We start from the raw sequence: 21398 nt of genomic DNA, 5'->3' as shown, positions 1-21398 counted from the left end.
GCTACAGCATGCAAATACATTTTAGACAATTTTATGCTTCCAACTTTGTGGCAACAGTTTGAGAAAGGCTTTTTCCTGTTCCAGCATGACTGAGCACCAGTGCACAAAGCAAGGTTTATAAAAAAAAAAAAATGGTTGGGTGAGTTTGGTGTAGAGGAACTTGAGTGGTTGCACAGAGCCCTGACCCCATCAAAACACCTATGGGATGAATCGGAATGCCGATTGTGAGTCAGACCTTCTCATCCAAAATCAGTGACTGACCTCACAAATAGTTTTTTGACTGAATAGGCACAAATTCCCACAGACATACTCCAAATACGGAAACGAGGCAGTTATAGCGGGCAAAAGGGGACCCTAATCCATATTAACGGCCAAGGTTTTAAAATGGGATGTCCAACAAGCTCACATAGGTGTGATAGGTGTCCACATATCTTTAGTCATATGGTGTACATTTTATTACTAAACTATACAAGCCGAGCCCTTTATACATGGGCTATACTGTACAATTAACTGTATATGTCTGTAGTACTTCCAAATACAAACATTAATCCAAGTGAAGGTCTAAAAAACTGTGGGAGGTATCTGCACCGTGGAGAGCCACAGATATGTAATTTCCTAAAATGTCATATAACATGTAATAAGATGCTACCATTGTAATAGTACTTTAACAGAAAGGTTGGAAATAGAAAGTCTGTTGAGCTTTCTCATATTCTTTTTCTATTGGAAAGTTCAGGAAAGGGACATACATGGCTTAATCAGTCTCGGAATATGAAGAATTTACCCAGTAGGAAATTATTTGTATCATGGGAAAGTTCACATCTTGGCATTGCCACACATGTATTTTGTGCATGATAATAAAGTAAATGCTAAAATGATAACATTTATCTCTAATATTTTAATAATAATAATCTTTACGTCTGTGGCCTGCTTAGGCGCTGTTCACATCTGCATCTGCATCTGTTGTTCTGCTCTGTCAAAGGAGCAAAACAAGGAAATACCAGAAGCAACGGTTCCGTTGCACCACGGACACTACCGACGGCCGATGGAACCCATTGACTTTGATTAGTTATGTCGGCCTTCCGGTGGGGCGCATGCCACTCTATTGTTTCCAGAAATCTCTGCCAGATCTGCGACGGAGGCCCCTAACGCAGACTCCAACACAGATGTGAACAGGGCCTTAAGTGGGTTTTTCCAGTGGGAGTCCAAGCCCATGGTGGGGCTTGTTCACAGCAGTACCCAACACATTGCTGCACTCGACCGTGCAGCGCTGCATTCTGCATAAAATAACTACTCTGGATAAGTTTTTCTTTAAACTCTGGAGTGTGATATTCCTCTGTCACTCCTCCTGGAAATGTATGAATACATTGTCAACTGTGAGTTTCCATTTGGCTTGTCAATGTGGCGTGTTCCTACCCACTTTGACATTGTCCCACCAATGCTGATGTGTCAGTCTGCATAGACCCTATTAACTAGGTGTTACTATTCCCCTTGTTATCAAATAATTCATGCATTTCCAGGATAAATAACAGGGTAGTAAAATCTTACCTTGCACTTTTTACTCATGGTGGCCCTTATGGGGGTGCAGAGGGTGATTAGACGTGCAACTGCTCATCTTCTTATCCCTTACTAGAAAAAAATGACGCAAACCCCTAAATGTGACCATTAGAGAACATATTTTCAATAACATGTCCAAAAGTTCCTACATCCCCCTGGGGTCACTGGAATGCTGTAAAGGAGAAGGGATGACAGTGACATACTATGATCTTTCTTCCTGCCGACAGCTTCCCACCCCAAAGAGACCATGAATATCGCCTTGTATTATTTAAAAGCTTGCCGCAACTAGCTTTCAAGGACATGACGTAGTATGCATACGTCCTTTAGCAGTGATGGGGTTAAATTGAGAAACAGATTGCAGGTTGCCTGTAAAGTGACATTGGATTCTTGTTAACATGTACCTTTTAATGGGAGTCCATAAACCCAACAAAACAAGCCATAGGTTCTTTCCTGGAGACCGATGATATATGCATTTGACAATAATTGGGATGGGCAACGTTTTGGCTGTAGACAATATAGTTGACAAAGTTGACTTTGTCATTATTGTCTGCTTCACCCAACATGCGTTAGCATAAGCACTCAGACAAAAAAATTCATACAAACTAGTCAGAGTGCTGTAACACTGCTCAGGTACCCCGTAAGATTTCACCGGTTGGATAGATCACACAGATCTGTTCTAAAATCCACTACTAGCTGAACGGTTTGAAGTCACGTACCACAGATAAGATGTATTTCCATTCAATAAACCTTGACAATAATGACATGTTCACACTTTTTGATAAATTGAAGCATAAAATAATTGACAGAAGACCACACTGAGCATAGTAAGAAAATACGGACGAGCGGAGAAAACGTTTGGGAACATTTCCATTGGGTAATTACATTCTGCCATTTTTTGGTTAGAAAATGCACAGATTTATATGTAAGTGGATGTGATTAATTTAATACCACACTTGGGAACACAGTTGCATGCCCTAAGTAAATAGCAGGTAAATGTATAGGGTTACATTTCTAGATTAATGACTATAACCTAGTTGGAGCAGATCCCATTTCTTTTGTGTCTGATGAGAGTATGTGACAAGCTCACATGGTAAATGTCAGAAATGTATAATAAAAGTATAAATTAAGCGGAGATCAATGGAAATATAGGAAATGTGGTTTTATTTATGAATAGTGTGTAAGGATGGGAGGCATACTTGATAAGCTTGTTGTTCAGAGAAGAGAGTAACAATGGGTTAATCAATTAGTGAAATGAATGTGGGAATTTCTGAGGCTCTGACACTAGATATGACCCATCATACTGGATTAAACATTTGGGCTTTTAGCTAATGTAAGGAAAAGAAATAAAAAGAAATTACAGAAAATTCAACCATTACACAGATGTACAAATGTACTCAAAGACAAGGTTATATAGGAAAAGGTCAATAAGTTTTTAATGGTACGTAAAGTGCACAAGACACTTCACTAATAAATTAATGGAATATGAAACAAGGGGTTACAGTGCTTAAATATAATGAAAATAAAATGAATGTCTAAGCACATTTTGAAAAGTACATTACACCGATTGATGCTTAGATATGATATATGAGATATGATGATATGGTTTAGTTTCCATATCATCTTCCTTCAATAGAGTAACATTATTAAAACCATCTATATTAGTAAACATGCACCAACACACACCGAGAACAAGCATGCTTTCCGCTAGCAATGTCCTATATTTTAATATTGGAACGGAAAGTGTTAATTGCCAGAGGTGGCAATAACATTGTGTTGCTTGCTGACATCCTTCCCTGGTATTGTGCACAAGGCAGCATCGCAGTGACATGCTGGCTTTAATGGGATCTGAGACATGGCACAGCTTAGCCTCTCAAGGCATTTAACCTCCTTTCCACCAAGTTGACCAATTGCATTGCAGTGGCCGAGAGTTCTTCATGAGATGATGAGTTTTAGAATTTCCAACAGTAAACATGTTATTTCATAGCGACTTGCAAACACAAATGAAGAGACTTGTGGAGCAGGATATGTCATCCGATGAAAAACTACATCTGCTGAATCATATGACAAGTTTGATTGAATCATTTTTGACAAGGGTCTCTGCACTGAGAGCAGATTCAGCATTGTTCAATGTAGATTCTAGGTCCTCTTTTTAGAATAGCTCTAAGTTCTTGTCCTGTCAAAATCTGTACCGCTCTTGAAGGTCAAGCAGTTTCTGGCCGGAAAATCTCTTTGAACACAGCAACACATGGAGATGAGCTATCCTCTATAACAGGGCACTGGGGTCTCTGCTGGTGGTTTGGGGACTTTAGCGGTCGTCTGCTGAAAAGTTCCCGAACACCTTGTCTGAATCTTAAGTCTCGGACGCTGTATATGACAACATTCCAGCAGCTATTGGAGGCGAGTATCCAGAATGCATAGAAAGAAAATTCACACCAGACATACCCCAAGACATTGCCCACCACAAACACGGCAATGGGGCTGAAAGAAGCGGAGAAGGCAAATGTGAGCATTCCAATGGTTTTGGCCGCAGTAATATCCGAGAATGATACCTTGCTGCAGGTGCTCTGGACTTCAATCTCTAGCTGCTTCCTAACTTTACAGTACTGCCGGATAGATGCAAAGGTGATGAAATTTATTGCAAAGGTGCCACCCAGCAGTGAAAAGTCAAAGGCTGGAAAGATGAGCATTATATTCCAAGCAGGATCTTGGGTTTCCATTGCAGTGAACACATAGTTGCACATTTTGCTGCACGAATTGTACTCCAGAGAAATGTTTCGACTGAAAAACATAGGAACCATAGCCAAGATGAAGCTGAAAACCCAGGAGAAAACAATCAGGTACCCTGTTCTTTTCCTAGTAATCACAATCCGCTTGTGGAGAGGTTTCAATACCGCAATGCTTCTCTCAACTGACAGCAAGAATATGGTGGAAATTGAAACAACAGTGCAACCAGCAAAAATAGGTCCCATGATGAAACAAGGGACCTGGGAAATAAGACTGGAGGTTTTTGTCTCTCCAGGTTTTTCCAGGCCGTAAACAATACGGGTAACTTCCATGTATACAGAATAAGGCACAACCAGTAATCCAACAGCCAAGTCAGCAAGAGCTAAAGAGGTTTTCAGGAAACCCTGAGATGTCCTGAGCTGCTTAGTCCTCAAGAACACTAAGAGACTTACCACATTGCCCACTGTGATTGTAACAATAAGTAAAACCATGAGAGAAATCTTAAATGTGTCTCCAAGTAAACTTGTGCTGCAGAAGCTGCAATTCCAAGTGGAAGAAATATTCTCAAGCATTGAAGTAGCAGAAGAAGTAAAACTCAGAGAACAAAATCCATCATCTAGTCTTTATCTGTCCGAAAATGGATAGAAAAAAAAAAGAAGCAGGATGCATATCCTAAAATGAAGACAGAAACATCTTTCTCATCAACATCGTACGTAGCTCTTGCGAAGCATCTGTCCCCAGGTAAATATTTTGAGCTCTGAGCAAACAAGGATATTTCAGTGGGAAATTGAAAGCAATCCAAACACTACGTGCAGATAAGGGGTTTACGGAGACGGTTAGCGCAATCACTCTTTCAAGAGCATTATTAACCTAGTTCCTTCCCATAGAACAGTGGGACCATGGAGTGTTTGCTTTACACTGAAATGCAGCCAAAAATTGTGGTCAAACAAACAGAACTCAGTAGCTCCAGATGTGTTCAGCTGTACAAAAAAAGGATCAGACAAAAATCATAGTGCCTTGTGAAGGACAGCAGAAAAGAGAGGAAGGGTAAAGGTAGAATGGAAGCGTGTGTTTTACTCTGTCTCCAGTTCTCCTTTATTCTGCGCTCTTATTCTTCTCGTCCTTCTCTCCTCCTCTCACCCCTTTCCTCCCGCCCTTTTCTGTCTCTGTACTCACAAGACTCCCCTCTGTTATCCTCCTCTCCCTCCCTAACATTCGGAGTGCAAATCAAGCCTGGTAGGCAAGGATTTCAATGCAAACAGTTAGAAATGTATTTCCCAGTTTTAATTCTTGGTGGTGATAATATTGAAATACTAAATAAATAATGAATTTATTCATAGACCTGTTCATAATGAAACAATGTAAAATTCTAAAAAAGTTCTCTATATCTTTTTGGTTCATATGTGTTCTATACTTATGTATTTCACGCTATAAAACATACATACTATATATTGTGGGTACATATATGAATATGTAAACAAAATATGCGGCAAAATCTATAATTCTAACAATTAAAGAAAGTCCCCACAGTCATATTCAAATTTTTGTACAGATTTTCGTAAGAAAAAGCATAAAACCAAGATACTGTATAATCATGCCAGGCTTCTTCTACTTGCAACCAACAAAATGCAAGTGAATTGTTGGGAAATTTATTGACAAAAGTAGAAAAAAAACCAAAAAAAAAACAAAACAACATTCTCCAGGTTGTAGAAATGTAGCCCCCACAGACACACAAACTAATCTTTCATCTGTATATATTATAGGAGTACACCTTTTTTTAGGTTTTATCAATGTTTATTGGTTTTAAAAGAAAAAAAAAACATGGCTGAAAATACGGACTCTGAACGCCTCCAAACATCTGCCTATTGATTTCAATGGGAAAAACTGTAATTTGTTCTGACGGAGCGTTTTTTTACGTGGCCATTTGAAGAAACAGCACGTAAAAAAACGCCCAGTAAAAAGAAGTGCTTGTCATTTCTTGAGCCGTTTTTCAATGGGTCAATAAAAAATTAGTTACAAAAACGGCCATAAAAAAACGGATCAAAATGAGAGAGAGAGATACGGTGTATGCAAGACATTTCTTGTTGACACTCTGCCATGGTGGGTGTATGAGAATTAAAAGAGAAAAAGATGACACTCCATAGCGTGGAACCTTAGTAGGTTTAGATGAACATAAAGTAAAGTTGAACTGCTCACCTGGTCAGGATGTGCTGAGCAGGCACAACTATGTGAATAAGCTGAAATGATGCAAGCTGCTGCTTTCCCTGGTACTGGATACGTGAGTAACGTCCGTAAACAGATGCAAACAGGACCTGAGGAACAAGACCTGCATCAGGCCCCTGATGAAGGCTCCTGTTCGGAGCTGAAACGTGATGTCCGTTATTTCCCAATAAATACTGTTATCTTTACTTGGAAGTCCATTTGTGATGTATAGCAGCGCTACAATCTCCCTGTTTTTTTCTTCCTACGGTTTGCATGGTGGGTATATGTGTAGTATATAACGGAGCGTGCAATCACAGGAGTTTTTCTTCTGAAAGCTGATAGTTCCAGGAAGTAGGGAAGGAAGAGCTGTCAAGGTGAGTTATCAACTCTTTTCAAACCAGTTAAATGGTACGTGGAGAAAACCCTATCCCAAAAAAGGGTTTTATCATATTGCATCCCCACCAAACATGTAGCATTGTGTCCCTCTCAGTTCCACAGTGCCAACAAGTCTCTGGGACAGATGGGTAAATGGTATGCAGTTGTGTTGGGCATTGGTACAATCTGGTCAGAATTTTGTTATTCTCAGGAGTGCACATTTTTAATCTAATTTTTATCTGTTTTCTACATCTAGACTTTACAATTTCACCCAACAAGTCTAAACTGCATAAAATTACAGGGGTTTACATGTGAACACTCTTTTTTGGGTGTTTCCATAGGTATTAAGGGTCTAGACCGTTCCAAGATTTTCATCTTTCTTTCCTTAAAGTTCTGGGATTAGGAAAAAGGGTAATTTTCCCTCCCCTTAAAAAGTTCCACTATTTTCCATGGTCTGTGTTTAGCATTGCAGCTCAGAACCTTTCCATCGAATATAAATGAGCTGAAATATCAGACTCAGCCCACGGACTAGGGTTGCGCTTCTTCTGGAAAAAAAAGAAAAGAGTAGACCTTTTTTATTGATCGTAGATAACCCCTTTACATCATTACTGGAGTATGCGTTTTGTTCCAAATGAAGAGAAGTATAAGCAAACAATGAAGCTGACACTAGTCTGTTTCACAATAAGTATGGCATTTCTAAGGTGATGAGACTTTTGTTTTTGAGGCGAACATCAACAGAATAACATGGTCTTCATACCACAAGACCAAGCTGACCACAGTGATGCTCGGGAGCCACATGTGATTGAAACAGGAAGCTCATACAACTTCACAACAGTGGAGGAGATAAGTATTTTTGTGGCAGTATGCCAGATGATTTTATACGTTGTAGTAGTAACTACTCTGAGGGTACCATTTTATTATTCATGGTATTGTTTTGGAAGATTACAACACGTGGTTTAGGAGGTGTGATGGCAGATGTCAGAGAAGTTTTCGGCATGTTGGATTTCAAAATGCTCAATCCTTTGTACCCGCGGGAGAAAACGGCTTATTCCCATCTCTCTATGGAATACTCATGTATGCTCGGCCAACCTCTATATAGTGGTGATGGGGAGTTGGTCACAGGGGATCAAGAGAAGGCAGAGTTACTAAATGGGTTCTTTAGTTCGGTATATATAACAGAAGAAAGAGCAGCTGATGTAGCCGGTGCCAGTGTTGTTAATATATCAGTTGATATACTGAATTGTCTGAACGTAGATATTGTCCAAGCTAAGTTAAATAAAATAAATGTACACAAGGCCCAAGGACCTGATGGGTTACACTCTAGAGGTCTTAAAGAACTTAGTTCAGTTATTTCTGTCCCCCTCTACATAATATTTAGAGATTCTCTAGTGACTGGAATAGTGCCAAGGGACTGGCGCAAGGCAAATGTGGTGCCTATTTTCAAAAAAGGCTCTAGGTCTTGCCCGGGTAATTATAGACCAGTAAGCTTAACATCCATTGTGGGAAAATGTTTGAGGGGCAATTGAGGGACTATATACAGGATTATGTGACAATAAATAGTATTATAAGTGATAGCAAGCACGGTTTTACTAAGGACAGAAGCTGTCAAACCAACCTGATTTGTTTTAATGAAGAGGTGAGCAGAAGCCTAGACAGAGGGGCCGCTGTGGATATAGTGTTTTTGGACTTTGCAAGGACATTTGACACTGTCCCTCATAAACGCCTAATGGGTAAATTAAGGACTATAGGTTTAGAAAGTAGAGTTTGTAATTGAATTGAGAATTGGCTCAAGGACCGTATCCAGAGACTTGTAGTCAATGATTCCTACTCTGAATGATCCTCGGTTATAAGTGGTGTACCCCAGGTTTCTGTGCTGGGACCACTATTATTCAACTTATTTATTAATGATATAGAGGATGGGATTAATAGCACTATTTCTATTTTTGCAGATGACACCAAGCTATGTAGTATTGTTCAGTCTATGGAAGATGTTCGTAAATTTCAAGCTGATTTGAACACACTAAGTGTTTGGGCATCCACTTGACAAATGAAGTTTAATGTAGATAAATGTAACGTTATGCATCTGGGTACCAACAATCTGCGTGCATCACATGTCCTATGGGGAGCTACACTGGGGGAATCACTTGTTGAGAAGGATCTGGGTGTGATTGTAGATCATAAACTAAATAACAGCATGCAATGTCAATCAGCTGCTTCAAAGGCCAGCAAGATATTGTTGTGTATTAAAAGAGGCATGGACTCGCGGGACAGGGATATAATATTACCACTTTACAAAGCATTAGTGAGGCCTCATCTAGAATATACAGTTCAGTTCTGGGCTCCAGTTCATTGAAAGGATGCCCTGGAATTAGAAAAAATACAAAGAAGAGCAACAAAGCTATAAGGGGCATGGAGAATCTGAGTTATGAGGAAAGATTAAAAGAATTAAACCTATTTAGCCTTGAAAAGAGACGACTAAGGGGGACATTATTAACTTATATAAATATATTAATGGCCCATACAAAAAATATGGTGAAATCCTGTTCCATGTAAAACCCCCTCAAAAAACAAGGGGGCACTCCCTCCGTCTGGAGAAAAAAAGGTTCAATCTGCAGAGGCGACAAGTCTTCTTTACTGTGAGAACTGTGAATCTATGGAATAGTCTACCGCAGGTGCTGGTCACAGTAGATGGCTTTAAAAAAGGCTTAGATAATTTCCAAGAACAAAAAAATATTCGCTCATATGTGTAGAAATTTTTCCCTTCCCTTTTCCCTTCCCTTGGTTGAACTTGATGGACATGTGTCTTTTTTTCAACCGTACCAACTATGTAACTATGTAATCCGGGAGGAATAGCCATCTTAAATGGGTTTTCCGGGTCTTTGATATTGATGGCCAATCCTTAGGATAGGCAATCAATATCAGATCGGTGGATGTCTGACTCCCAGCACCCATACTAAAAACAGTGTATTTAAGGGGCCAAAGCGCTCGCAATTGTTTACCAGGCACAGCTTCGCACATTTGGTAGTGGCTGTGCCGGTTATTGAAGCTCAGCCACATTCTCTCAGCTGATCGGTTGGAGTCAGACCCTCACCGATCTGATATTGATGGACTATCCTAGGGAGAGGCCCTCAATATCAATGTCCTGGAAAACCCCTGTATGGGCAGCTTTAGTCTTACAGTATGTGAACACATCTGAGCAAACTCTGCAGGCCTATCTTCCTCATCATGGATTTCTCTAATCTAGCCGTCCAAACTCTGAAATCTTGGTATACAAGAAAAAACTTCAGCTCATAATGTTCTAACCATTAGAATTTTCCTTCTATTGGTACATAGATTGTTATAAATTTCTCTCTGTTGTGAGTGATGTTACATTGGAGGCTAGCTCTAGCCTCAATGAGTATTAATATCAGAGATCGGCACTGATGTAAAATATAATACCCTGGTACCGGATGCTCATTTCACTGTTCACAAAACCAAGGTGAATGTATGACTCAGTATAGTGCCATTCTACGTATTAGAGAATTGCACATATTTAGCAAACAGACTTGTACAAAGGATTATAGATAAGGATTTTACCAACATCCGCTATATTTTTATTAATGTTGGATAACCTTTGTACGGAGGCAAAAAAACATCCCCTTTTATATCACATCTATGTTTGGAACCTGGAAAGAAGGAAAATTCTAAGTAATGTTGTTTTCAAAGATGTGAGAACCGCAGCCACAGAATATACGTAATAGATTTGGTACCTACCCTCCCATCCAGAATAACATGTTGCATTAAATGATCCTAGATAACAAGAAGCTTACAATATAATAGAATTATGTAATCTATGCTATCATTATATGAGTCAGCTGTACCTACATTACATTAAAAAGGTATCCAGTCCACAATTAAAAGGCATTTACACCTTTTAGTGCTGATCCATACTGATGAACAAGACATTCCTATGTAGTCTGCAAGGAGTCAAGGACCTCTAATAGGGAAACCACATACAACTATCAATCAAAAGTTATTACCTACTATTCTACAATATGGCGGCAGCTGCATGACCACTCTGGTGGTGCTTAGCTCCAGAGGAAAAAGTAGAAGAACCTGCTTAAGGAAATCCAATAAGGTTAATTTCTTTTAATGCATTTAAACTAGGTAATAATCGTCATGATCGCTCAAACATAAATTGTAAAACATATTGCCATGCGTAAATGTAGCTTATAGGGGTTTTCTAGGAGTATATATTGAAGGCCTATCCTTAATATGATCAGTGGGGGTCCGATCACCTGGACCATCACTGATCATTGTTTACACCAGGTACAGTGACATCCATAAGAGTACAGTTTACTTAAAAAGGCTGAGCTGCAGTAACAGACGCACTTGTATAAATGTCACGGTACTTGGATAAACAATAATTGGTGAGGGTTGTGTCGAGGCCCCTCGATTCATCTAAACAAGTGGGAGTCCCATGGATCATTCAAGTCCCTCTTTAAATGATTTTACTCCAAAGAGAAGATGCCCATGGGCACCTGGGCTAAACACCTCACAAATTCAGTATGTAAATTGTAAAGGTGCAGTGTTGTAAACCCATAATAAAAAAAATAACATTTGTGGTATAAAAATAAATAAGTTTTTACCTACGGTCCCATATGAATATTTCCCAATGATTTTATCAACATGGGCCTGCCAAGAAAGTAATGTGGTCCCACAAAGATATTTTTTTTTCAGCAGATCAAAGTTCAACTTCACAGAGTTCCTGGTGTGAACTGCAGAATAGCGGGAGACAATCTGTAGCAAAACTATTTAATGGAGAGTGGTTTCTACAAAAATGTGGTCAGCATTCATTAGTGGAAATCGCACTATGGGACTATAAAACATTCCAGAAATGATCAGGAATTTAAATTCCATTATCATTCTTATAAGATTTGTGCACAAAAACATAAAACATATATGACTGTGAAACACTGCTCTGTGCCCACCATATACTGGACATCATCATCTTATAAGTTGCATAAACGTTCCCTTATACCCATCATAGTGCCTAACGTATATTCTCCTCAACTGACAAATCACTATCAAAGAGGAGATGCTTCTCTTTAACAACAATTGGAAACCCGCCTAAACAGCTAAAGCAGCTACCAAACCGTGATGTTTTTTTCTCGCACAAATAAACAAAATATAGAAGTTTGTCAAAAGTTAAATATCCCAAGCGTTCTAACAGAATGTACTGAAAAACAGTATACCGACATAGCTGTTAAAGAGGTAAACCCATTTCGGACAAGAGGATATGCCATAAATGTATGGTAGATCCCAAAGCTAGGACCCATATCTATCTCTAGAACGGGGCCCCTTAACTCCATCCTACCTTCTACCACTGGGTTCCAGTTAGCTCAGACAGCCATTCGTCTCGACCCCCTCATACACTCGATGAACGTGAATGTGTTTTCATTGGGGAGAGAAGAATAGAGGGGTCTAGCAGCGGCTTATTTACTGCAGGAACAAAAGATTGGTCATGTTGAAATGCAACACGCCTGATCCTGCTTTCCCCCAAACATGTGCCATTGGGGGAGGTTCGGGATGCCTCCATACACATTAGATAATAAGCCAACCATCTAATGCATAGCGGTTACTGCACGATTGTAATCATTTTCCCTATACACGTGAATTTTCTTGTAAGATAACCGATTAAGCAATGCATCCATCAAGTGAAACTGATACTTTTAGTCCCATAAACATAACTGGTAACCTATTCTGTCAGATGGTTAACTTTTATCATTGCATCAATGGCCAGCTCTACGTAGGTCCTTTCTGACAAAAACAGTCATCACGATTCTTACCTACAGTACCACAATACCGAGGGCAGTTCTAGGAATATTGCCACAATTGAGGTCTGCGTTATAAAAAAATAAAATAAAATAAAAAGCTGCTGCCAAAACAAATTAGATGTGACAAAGTATATGCAGTAAAGACCCGCTAACTCATCATTCAAGCAATGGAGATAATATGGGACAGCATCTCCGTAGAACACCACCCACTTACACCTTGCTGAGGGCAAAAGCATATTTAGAAGTATATTATACATTTATAAGTCGTGCATGTGAGGTCTTATTTCATAGCGAAAGATACATAATGTTACGTAATGTAGCATTTATGCTAATGGTCAATTACCGCTTTTGAGTAATAGTACTATAATATAGCACATATCACAATTAAGCTGTACTTTACTCGTTAAAGAATAAATGTTGCTTGGGAAACCTGTGCCCTGCAGTGTACATATCCATGTGCTCAGAAATCAAAAGGTAATAGTTATGTTTAGGCTACAATGTGCTGTTGAGTGGATTTCATTCTTTTAATTAATGCCAAAAGGTATTCAGTTCAAGATGATGGGTCCAATTACAGGTTTTAGCAGAATTTAGCCATTAGATAATTATAGATAGCAACCTAGAAATAGGTTATTTCATGTCAGAAATTAACCAGTAATTAGACCGTTATCTTCATTTTGCTTTATAGCTTGACTTTCTGCTTGAGTTTCAGAACATCCGCAGAGAGTTTACATAATATGTTGCTATTTCCACCTTCGCAACCAATTCTAATATTGTTCCAGCGCATCAGAAAGTATAAAATGAGGCAACTTTGAAAATTGTCTTGATTCAAAATCTATACTTGTGTATACAGCTCCTATGCAGACTGATGTATCTCCATGGTAACAAACTACAAACAAACCCTGTGTAGTCTGATCCTGATCAGACTCCCTTCCCTTTGTCCCCTCTGTCTTGCTAACATGCAATTGTACAGATGAAAGAGAATATGACTGCAGGATCAGAGTTTATTTGTAGTGTTAAAGGGGTTGTCCGATGAATAAAAATGTATGGCCTATCCTCAGAATAGGCCATCAATTTCTGATCAGTGAGGGTCCAACTCTAGGCACACCTGCTGATCAGTTGTTTAAAGGGAATGTGTTGCAAATTAAACCCTTTTTTTTTTTTAAGTGTCGTTACTTATTTCTATTATATTTTTTACGTTTTTTGCTGTATATTTTTTTTTTTCCCGTATGGTGGAAAGTATTACAAATTAAATAATAATTTGACATGTTTTCCAATCTTGGCCACCAGGGGGAGCACTTCCCAGAATTACAGCAAGGTGAATAAGGCAAAGCAACCTGACTCACAGCTGCTGTAAATGTGGGAGGGAACGTCACCCCCCCCCCTCCCACAAGCCAGGAAAAGGTGTCTTCAAATTGCTAAGCAGTGTCCGGCAGCCATATTGGGTGTGATTCTGCAGCTGGAAGAAGTTATAGGACACACCAAAAGGCTAAGTGTATGTTCACACGCTTACTAAACAAAGGGAAAACAGCTACTGATTTTCAGCCATTTTTTAATCAAACTCGTGTTTTTTAACGGCCGTTTTTGGAGCTGTTTTTCTATAAAGTCAATGAAAAACGGCTCCAAAAACGTCCCAAGAAGTGATGTGCACTTCATTTTGGTCGGGCGTCTTTTTACGTGCCGTTTTTGGAAAACGGGCACGTAAAAAACGCCCTGTCGAAACAGAACGCCGTATTTCCCATTGAAATCAATGGGCAGATGCTTGTAGGTGTTCTGCTTCCGATTTTTCAGCTGAAAACATTGTGTGTGAACATACCCTTAGGGTATGTGCACACGCTAACTGCGCAGGGGAAAAAAAGTAATTTTCTCCCTAGTTTTTTGTGCGGTGCACTGTGCAGCATAAATAACATGCTAACTTTATTCTGTGAGCAGTTTTTGATTTTGGCTAGCGACGCCCCTGATAAGTGGTACTAAGAATAGCCTATTGTAAACTTATAAATAGTTATCTTTTTTTTTTAAATATTCTATGACTTTCCTGACCTACTCCTCTGAACAGAATTTAGCCTATAAAGAGGTGAACCTGGAGTTATTGTCAATGTTCATGCACATTTAGTGGTTTTAGTGGCTTTTTAAGAGATATTAGTTTATTTTTCAGTACATTGTCACTTAATATAAATAATTGATGTTCGTTTCTATTGTGTTTGAACAGCTGGTAAATGGCTGGTTGAAAGAATAAAACTTAAATGCATAATTCATGTGATGACAAGTTAACTTATACCACATATTTAGGGGAGCACTACTCCCAAACAGACAGCTTATAAAAACTGCAGTTTATATTAAAAAAAAAAAAAAAAAAATACTAATATTCACAAAAAAATTGAGGCGTGGAAATAACTAAACTAGTACTATATGGCACTATTTATATGGGCAGACTTCTATTATAACCCTCGACAACTTATATAACGTGCGATTTTGTGTTTGTATGATGCGCCTTTTAGAAATCATTGTGTATACTTGTTAGACGGCTTGACAATGTTTTACCTTTGTTCCCGCTGTATCTTATAGAATACTATTATTTTTGCAGTGTATAACACTCATTTGGGCTTTCTGTAGCACAATTGTTTAGAGTCATTTTAGCTGCGTGGCCAATTTTAGGAAACCTAAAAAAAAAAAAAAAAACACTTCGATCTGATTTTGCATTTTTTCTTGGGCTCTGTAATTCACCTTATATTGCATATATATTATACAAAATATGTAATTTTGGAGTCATGTCCTATTTAAAAAAAGCGTCCTTGGAGCCAACATTTTTTCATGCTGATCTGAACACTTGTTTATTCTGCATTCGTCTCGAAAATAGATTACGGGAAGTCCTAAAGAACTGGGTGACAGAAAGAGAAGGACTGGGACTTCATGTGGATTTTGGTTTCTAAATACGTATGACAAACTATTGAAGTCCTGATGTTTTTTGCAGAGGCCTTTGAGCAAAGAAAACCGATCTACTACAGCATCAACACATGCACGTTCTGCCAAATAACATTTACTTTCATGACTGCTGAACAATTCAATACATTCGAATTGCGCAGATTTAGATAATATATGACCACCCAGACCTAGACCAAAGTGATGTCTATCCAGGATAACCTCCTCTATCCCATCTCTCTTTCTCCCCTGATCTCCTTAAAAGGTCAAGGACCTAAATATGGGATCTGTACCTATTATGGTATATCCATGAATGCCTAAGTTTGTAAGATGAATACCCCTTTAATATTTCATAACAGTGATTTATACAGCGGGCAGCACGGTACAAAGTCACGAACACTGTAATTGCAAAAATTGCATAAATATGAAGAAAGTGGAAATCCATTGCTTGGTTCAAGCAATAAAATTGTTCCGTTAAAAGCTTTTTTTAAATCCAGACCTAAATAAAAAATGGCAAAAGGTATACATTACAAAAACAAAATGGACACATAATTGAGGCATCACAATAAAACCATTTCACGGTTATTATGAAACAGAGATGAAAGAGCCGCTTCTTTATATGGTTTAATTATCCTGGCGGTGATGCTCTTTATATATAGAAATGCAGAACTTGCCTAAATTGTGAAAATTGAAGGGTAGAAAACTACTTATATCGAATTCGAGATGACAGGTATGTTTCTCTTCAATTAAAAAGATAAGAGAACTACACTAGGAAAGTATAAGTAATAAGACATGTTGGTCTATTTAGTATCAAACATACAATGGAATTAGTTGCAAGAAAATGAATAAGAAACTACAGAAAGAGACTTAGAAGTATTTCACTTAAAGTATACAGAAAAAAGTTACATCAATTTTGATAAACAGAGGAGCAACATAATGTATATTCCTGACTGTGCACTCAGGTATTGAGATCCACAGGGTGACACTAAAAACATAAAAATATATATGAAATCGGTAACCCTACAAAAGGCAAAGACATAAAAAAAAATTGAACCAGAGAAAATCGTAGATGACAAGTTAAAGATTTCTTCAGTTAGAGGGACATGCCATAATATCCCAGCTCCCTTGACCCTAGTGGGTATATATGTGAAGGAAGGGTTTGGTTCGTCTGCCGGTTTGGACTGGATTTAGTAGAATTGCCTAATGTAAAACATATATATTTCCTATAAAGTAGTTCAATAATAGAAATGCTAAGAGATGAGAACTAAAAAAAAAAAATGATGCAGCTGTCCAAAGCTATTAAATAGTAATTTTACAAACACCACAAGAAAAATTTACTGAAATGTCATGTATATGTTTAGATCTCTATGGGGTGAGTCCGACTGTCCCTCTATGACTTCAGTTGGGGAGACAATGAGAACACAGCTGGGATTTTTACCAGAGGTGTCTGAAGGTTGCTCATCTGCCTCCCGCCATAGAAATGAAATGCCAAGCGGGCATGTCAATGCGGGAGTCAGAGAATATAGCCATTGGCAGAACAATTGCAGACAGCTATCTATGACCATATTTTTTTTTCCAATATTTTTATTACGTTACACATTATATATAATATAAGAACAAAAGCAGTATTATGTGTCTATACACGTATTCAGTAATTGGCTATCAGCATAGACAATAAAGGAAAAATAAAAAGAAATCCGGAAAAAATAGACCCACGCTGTTCGCTTCTTGCTTCACCTCACTTAAAGGGAACCTGTCACCAGCATTTCACCTATTAAACCAACAATACCTGGTGGTAGGGGGTGAAAAATCATTTCTATATAACCTATAATTGTCTTCTTAGTCGGCTCTGTAGCTTTAGTGTTCAGTTTTTTTGTGTTCCCACGCCGTATGCTAATGAGCAGAAGAGTCAAATCTTAGTTTGAAAAGAGTAAAATCTTCATTCCTCAAGTCTTTCCGGGTTTACCCCGCCTCCTTACTTTTGATTGACAGCTCCTCGCCTTCCCCCAGCACACACAATTCCGCGCTTGTGCATTGTCCTATTCTGGTGTGCGCACAAAGGGACACCGGATTATTACAATAAAAGACGCAAAATGTTTGCAGACCGTTATTTACAGTCGGCGGAGGAGTTTAGGAGATGGGATAATAGCAACAAACTTTTTATAGCAGCGGCCAGTGAGGGGTAAGTAAAGTTCAATAGGTAAAATGCTGGTGACAAGTTCCCTTTAAAGGGAACCTGCCATCCACATTATGCTGCCCTCCGCTAGTTTCATTAACTCTCCGCTGATTGACAGATGTTTCCCTATGCAGAGTAATTGTGCATGAGGTCAGTCCCAGAAATGAAATATATCAGAATAAGGTTTTTGGCATTTGGCATAGGAATAATTTACCAAGAGACTTATAGATAGCAAATAAGATGTAATGTAGGCCCTATCAAGTATGAAGGTTCATTAAGGCCATATCCATCTACAACCATCTTAAAACGGGATTGGCAGCAAACATAATAATTTACATATTTCACTGACACCAAATATTTTGGTCTTGCCAAGATTGCACCCATTTAATAATTAATCTTAGAGAAAAAAAAAAAATGCAACCATGAGTGGATAAACAGAGTATAGTATTCCCCACCACTCAGTCACACTTTGTATGTGTATCAAAAGCTGCAGATACAAATTCTTAGAATTGTGTTATAACTGTCCCGTGGTGATAGTCCACAGATCTTAAAAAAGAGCAAAAACAAAAAAAAATAATGAAACATTACTGCAATTTAGGATCTTGTCCATTGATGACCCATCGCAGCTGTAGGAAAGCAAAACAATAACAATAATAATAATAATAATAATAATAATAATAACAATAATAATAATACTACCACTATGAGGTACATCCTGTATAACAGATTGCTAGACAGATGCATAAAATGACTCAATTAATTACTGGCATACACATAATTACATGAACATAATTTATAGTTACTCAAACACGGTCATCAGGATGTTATACCAGTATAATACCAACATTTATTATGGTACAAGTGTGCGTAGATCTGACGATTTTCAGAAAACCTTTTCTCAAACCATGCGCCTATTCTACTTTGATGCAACAACATTGTCAAATCAATCTTTGTTAACAAACCCTACACCTTGTGGGGTCTGAGAATTGAATCTAACTCTCAGATATTGGGCAAATGGGCAATATAGATACATCCATCCAAAAATGTGAGCAACACAAGACTGAGTATGGATTGTGTTTTATTACTTTTCAGAGGCCTCATGCACACGACTGTAGCCATGTGCATGGTCGTGATTTTCGGGCCGGCCGGGGGCGGAGTGTCACCCGCGAGCCGCCCGAAAATCGCGAGCCGCGCACATGGCCGCGGACCACTATTTGCTATGAGCCTGGACCGCAGAACACGGCCGTAATAATACATGCCCGTTCTTTCTGCGGTCCAGGCTCCTGGGCCATGCACGGTCCGTGGAAACCACGGTCGTGTGCATGGCCTCATAGGAATGAATGTGGCCGCAATTCTCCCGCGGATTTTCGGGGGAATTGCGGCCGCAAAAACACGTTCGTGTGCATGGGGCCTAACTCAATCCTGTTCATCTACACCACACTGATGTTGACATCCTCTCTCCAGCACCGGTCATCGTGCTCCCTTCTCTGGCACTGTAGTAGTACTTATTAATACGTATCACCAGCATTTGCGTGAAAATCTTCACAAGAGTTAAGAGGTTTGCATATGTCATCCGTAGACCGCAGCTGGCATTGCTAGGATATATTTGGGTAATCACTTAGCAATATACACAATCAAATAATCACAATAACAAACTCTTTTTTAGATATAGACATAGAAGAAATCAACAAACAGGAAGGTGTATACAATAATTTAGCCACTCATCCAATGAGTTTCAGACTAGAGCCAGTGACATAACTATAGAGGATGCAGAGGGAGCTGTTGCCCCAGGCCCTGAAGCCTGAGGGGCCCCAAAAGGCCTCAACGTCATATTAAGAGACCAGTACTACAATAAAGCATGATAGTTGGAGGGGCCCTGTTACAGATTTTGCATTGGGATCTAGGAGTTGTTGTGCATCTGACAGAGGTGTCATGTCTCTGACTGGAGCCACATAATATATTAGGGAAGTGCAAGACTAGTAATTCTCTTATACAATGTCTCTATCTGCTTCTTACCGTCCGAATACTGCAGCCCTGAACGGTTATGCAATTGCTACTAATGCAGTTCCCAGATATAATCCAAACCCGAACGTCACATTAAATGAATGCATTGATATATCCTCACAAGCCTGAAGCAGGATACAGCCTGCGGTCCACACTTGAGAAGGAGCTCGGAGAAGTCTTCTGTAGGCAATCTTCTTGAGGGAATAGAGTTTCTTGCTCATGAAGGAAGCTGGCGAGTCAGTTCCTTTAACCTTACGAAGTACCAAGGGAATGGTCACTATGTATACAGAGGAGTACCGAGGACTAGGTTTTTCTACAATAAACATGCAGGTCGTTTTTGCTTGAATCATTTGTTCTTCATTATGCGAGTGAATGGCAATACCTGACACATTAATACCACACTATCAACCCATTACCACCAAATAAAGCAAAAACACAGAAAATCAGTTCAATGGGCTGTAAGTGAAACCTTACAAACTGTTAGTCAGGGGAAAATGCACACAAAAAAGCTATAAAATCATCGGCAATGTGTTATAATCCTCCTACTTTTCCAGGACAATCCTAACGTTTGGTTAAAATAAATCCGGGGACACAAAGCGTTGCACATTCACCTAATTGCAGGATCGGCTCCACCAATTTTAGCTAGCAGGGGTCTACTTTAGATAAAGCCATTTTCCAATACTCAACTAGAGAATTCTGAGTTAGTAGTGCAGTATCCCCTGCTCAGGACCCTCAAATCTATAAGCCAAATTAGAGGAGTGGCTACAAGGAGATCTGGAGGACCCGGCATGTCCATTCATTACATGCAGCCCACTGATTTCTAATGATAATGTGTAATACTTTATTTCTCCTATTGGGGCGCTGCAGCGAAAGTTCAATAACAGATTATCATGGGAAACTTCTAACGAAAGTGAATTGTTCATAGTTGGCAACCGCTAACAGTCCTATTATACAACCCGATTTGGACCGTGAAAGCGAGCGCCGATCAATAAGGCAGAAGGAGCAATGATCAGTAATGTATGGGTTACTACGATCGCTCGTCATACATTTCTGTCATGTTTACACAGGGAGATGTGCTGCCGAGAACAATAATAGTTATTGCTGCATAAACGATACGATCAGCTGATGAATGAGCATTGCTCGGCTGATCACAGGGCAAAGATTGGGAACGAGTGCTCATATGAACGCTCGTTGGCCCGATCATTGGCCCGTGTAAAAGGGCCCTACATGTTAATTAATCCATTCATTAATTTAGGTCCTGATCTTTTCCTTTTGGTCTCATAAATAATGTTTTGGACCAAACAGGGGGGAGGGATGGTATGTCATATCAAATGAACGTAGAACATGGTGGAATATGAGTTTCCCCAATAACATATTGCTATCATGAATACATGTATTTTCCTGAATTCAGGTCCATTGATGCTTTCAAATATCCAGTTGACCATTCTCCAACTGACATCTGCCCCAACAGCTTAGCTCTATCTGTACGGTCTATTTCACACTTTGCAGTAGTGATGCTGCTGAAAAAAAACTACGACCACAACAAAAATACTGCACCAAACACTGCATGTTAATATTAATACAGTAAACGTGCAGGAAATAAATGTTTGCTTTTTTTTCCTGAAACAGTG

General features: G+C 39.1%; 2 protein-coding genes across 5 annotated transcripts in view; one reads left to right on the top strand and one right to left on the bottom strand.

Moving 5' to 3' along the window:
- Nucleotides 1-21398, top strand: part of PIGU (phosphatidylinositol glycan anchor biosynthesis class U) — a 79168-nt gene that overhangs the window by 37650 nt on the left and 20120 nt on the right. The window lies entirely within an intron of this gene.
- TP53INP2 (tumor protein p53 inducible nuclear protein 2) overlaps nt 1-21398 on the bottom strand; it is a 106374-nt gene that overhangs the window by 77287 nt on the left and 7689 nt on the right. The window lies entirely within an intron of this gene.

The sequence above is a fragment of the Rhinoderma darwinii genome, chromosome 13, assembly GCF_050947455.1.
Source record: "Rhinoderma darwinii isolate aRhiDar2 chromosome 13, aRhiDar2.hap1, whole genome shotgun sequence".
NCBI lineage: Eukaryota > Metazoa > Chordata > Amphibia > Anura > Rhinodermatidae > Rhinoderma > Rhinoderma darwinii.
The sequence above is the reverse complement of the archived record's forward strand: the minus strand, read 5'-3'. Positions and strand labels throughout refer to the sequence as shown.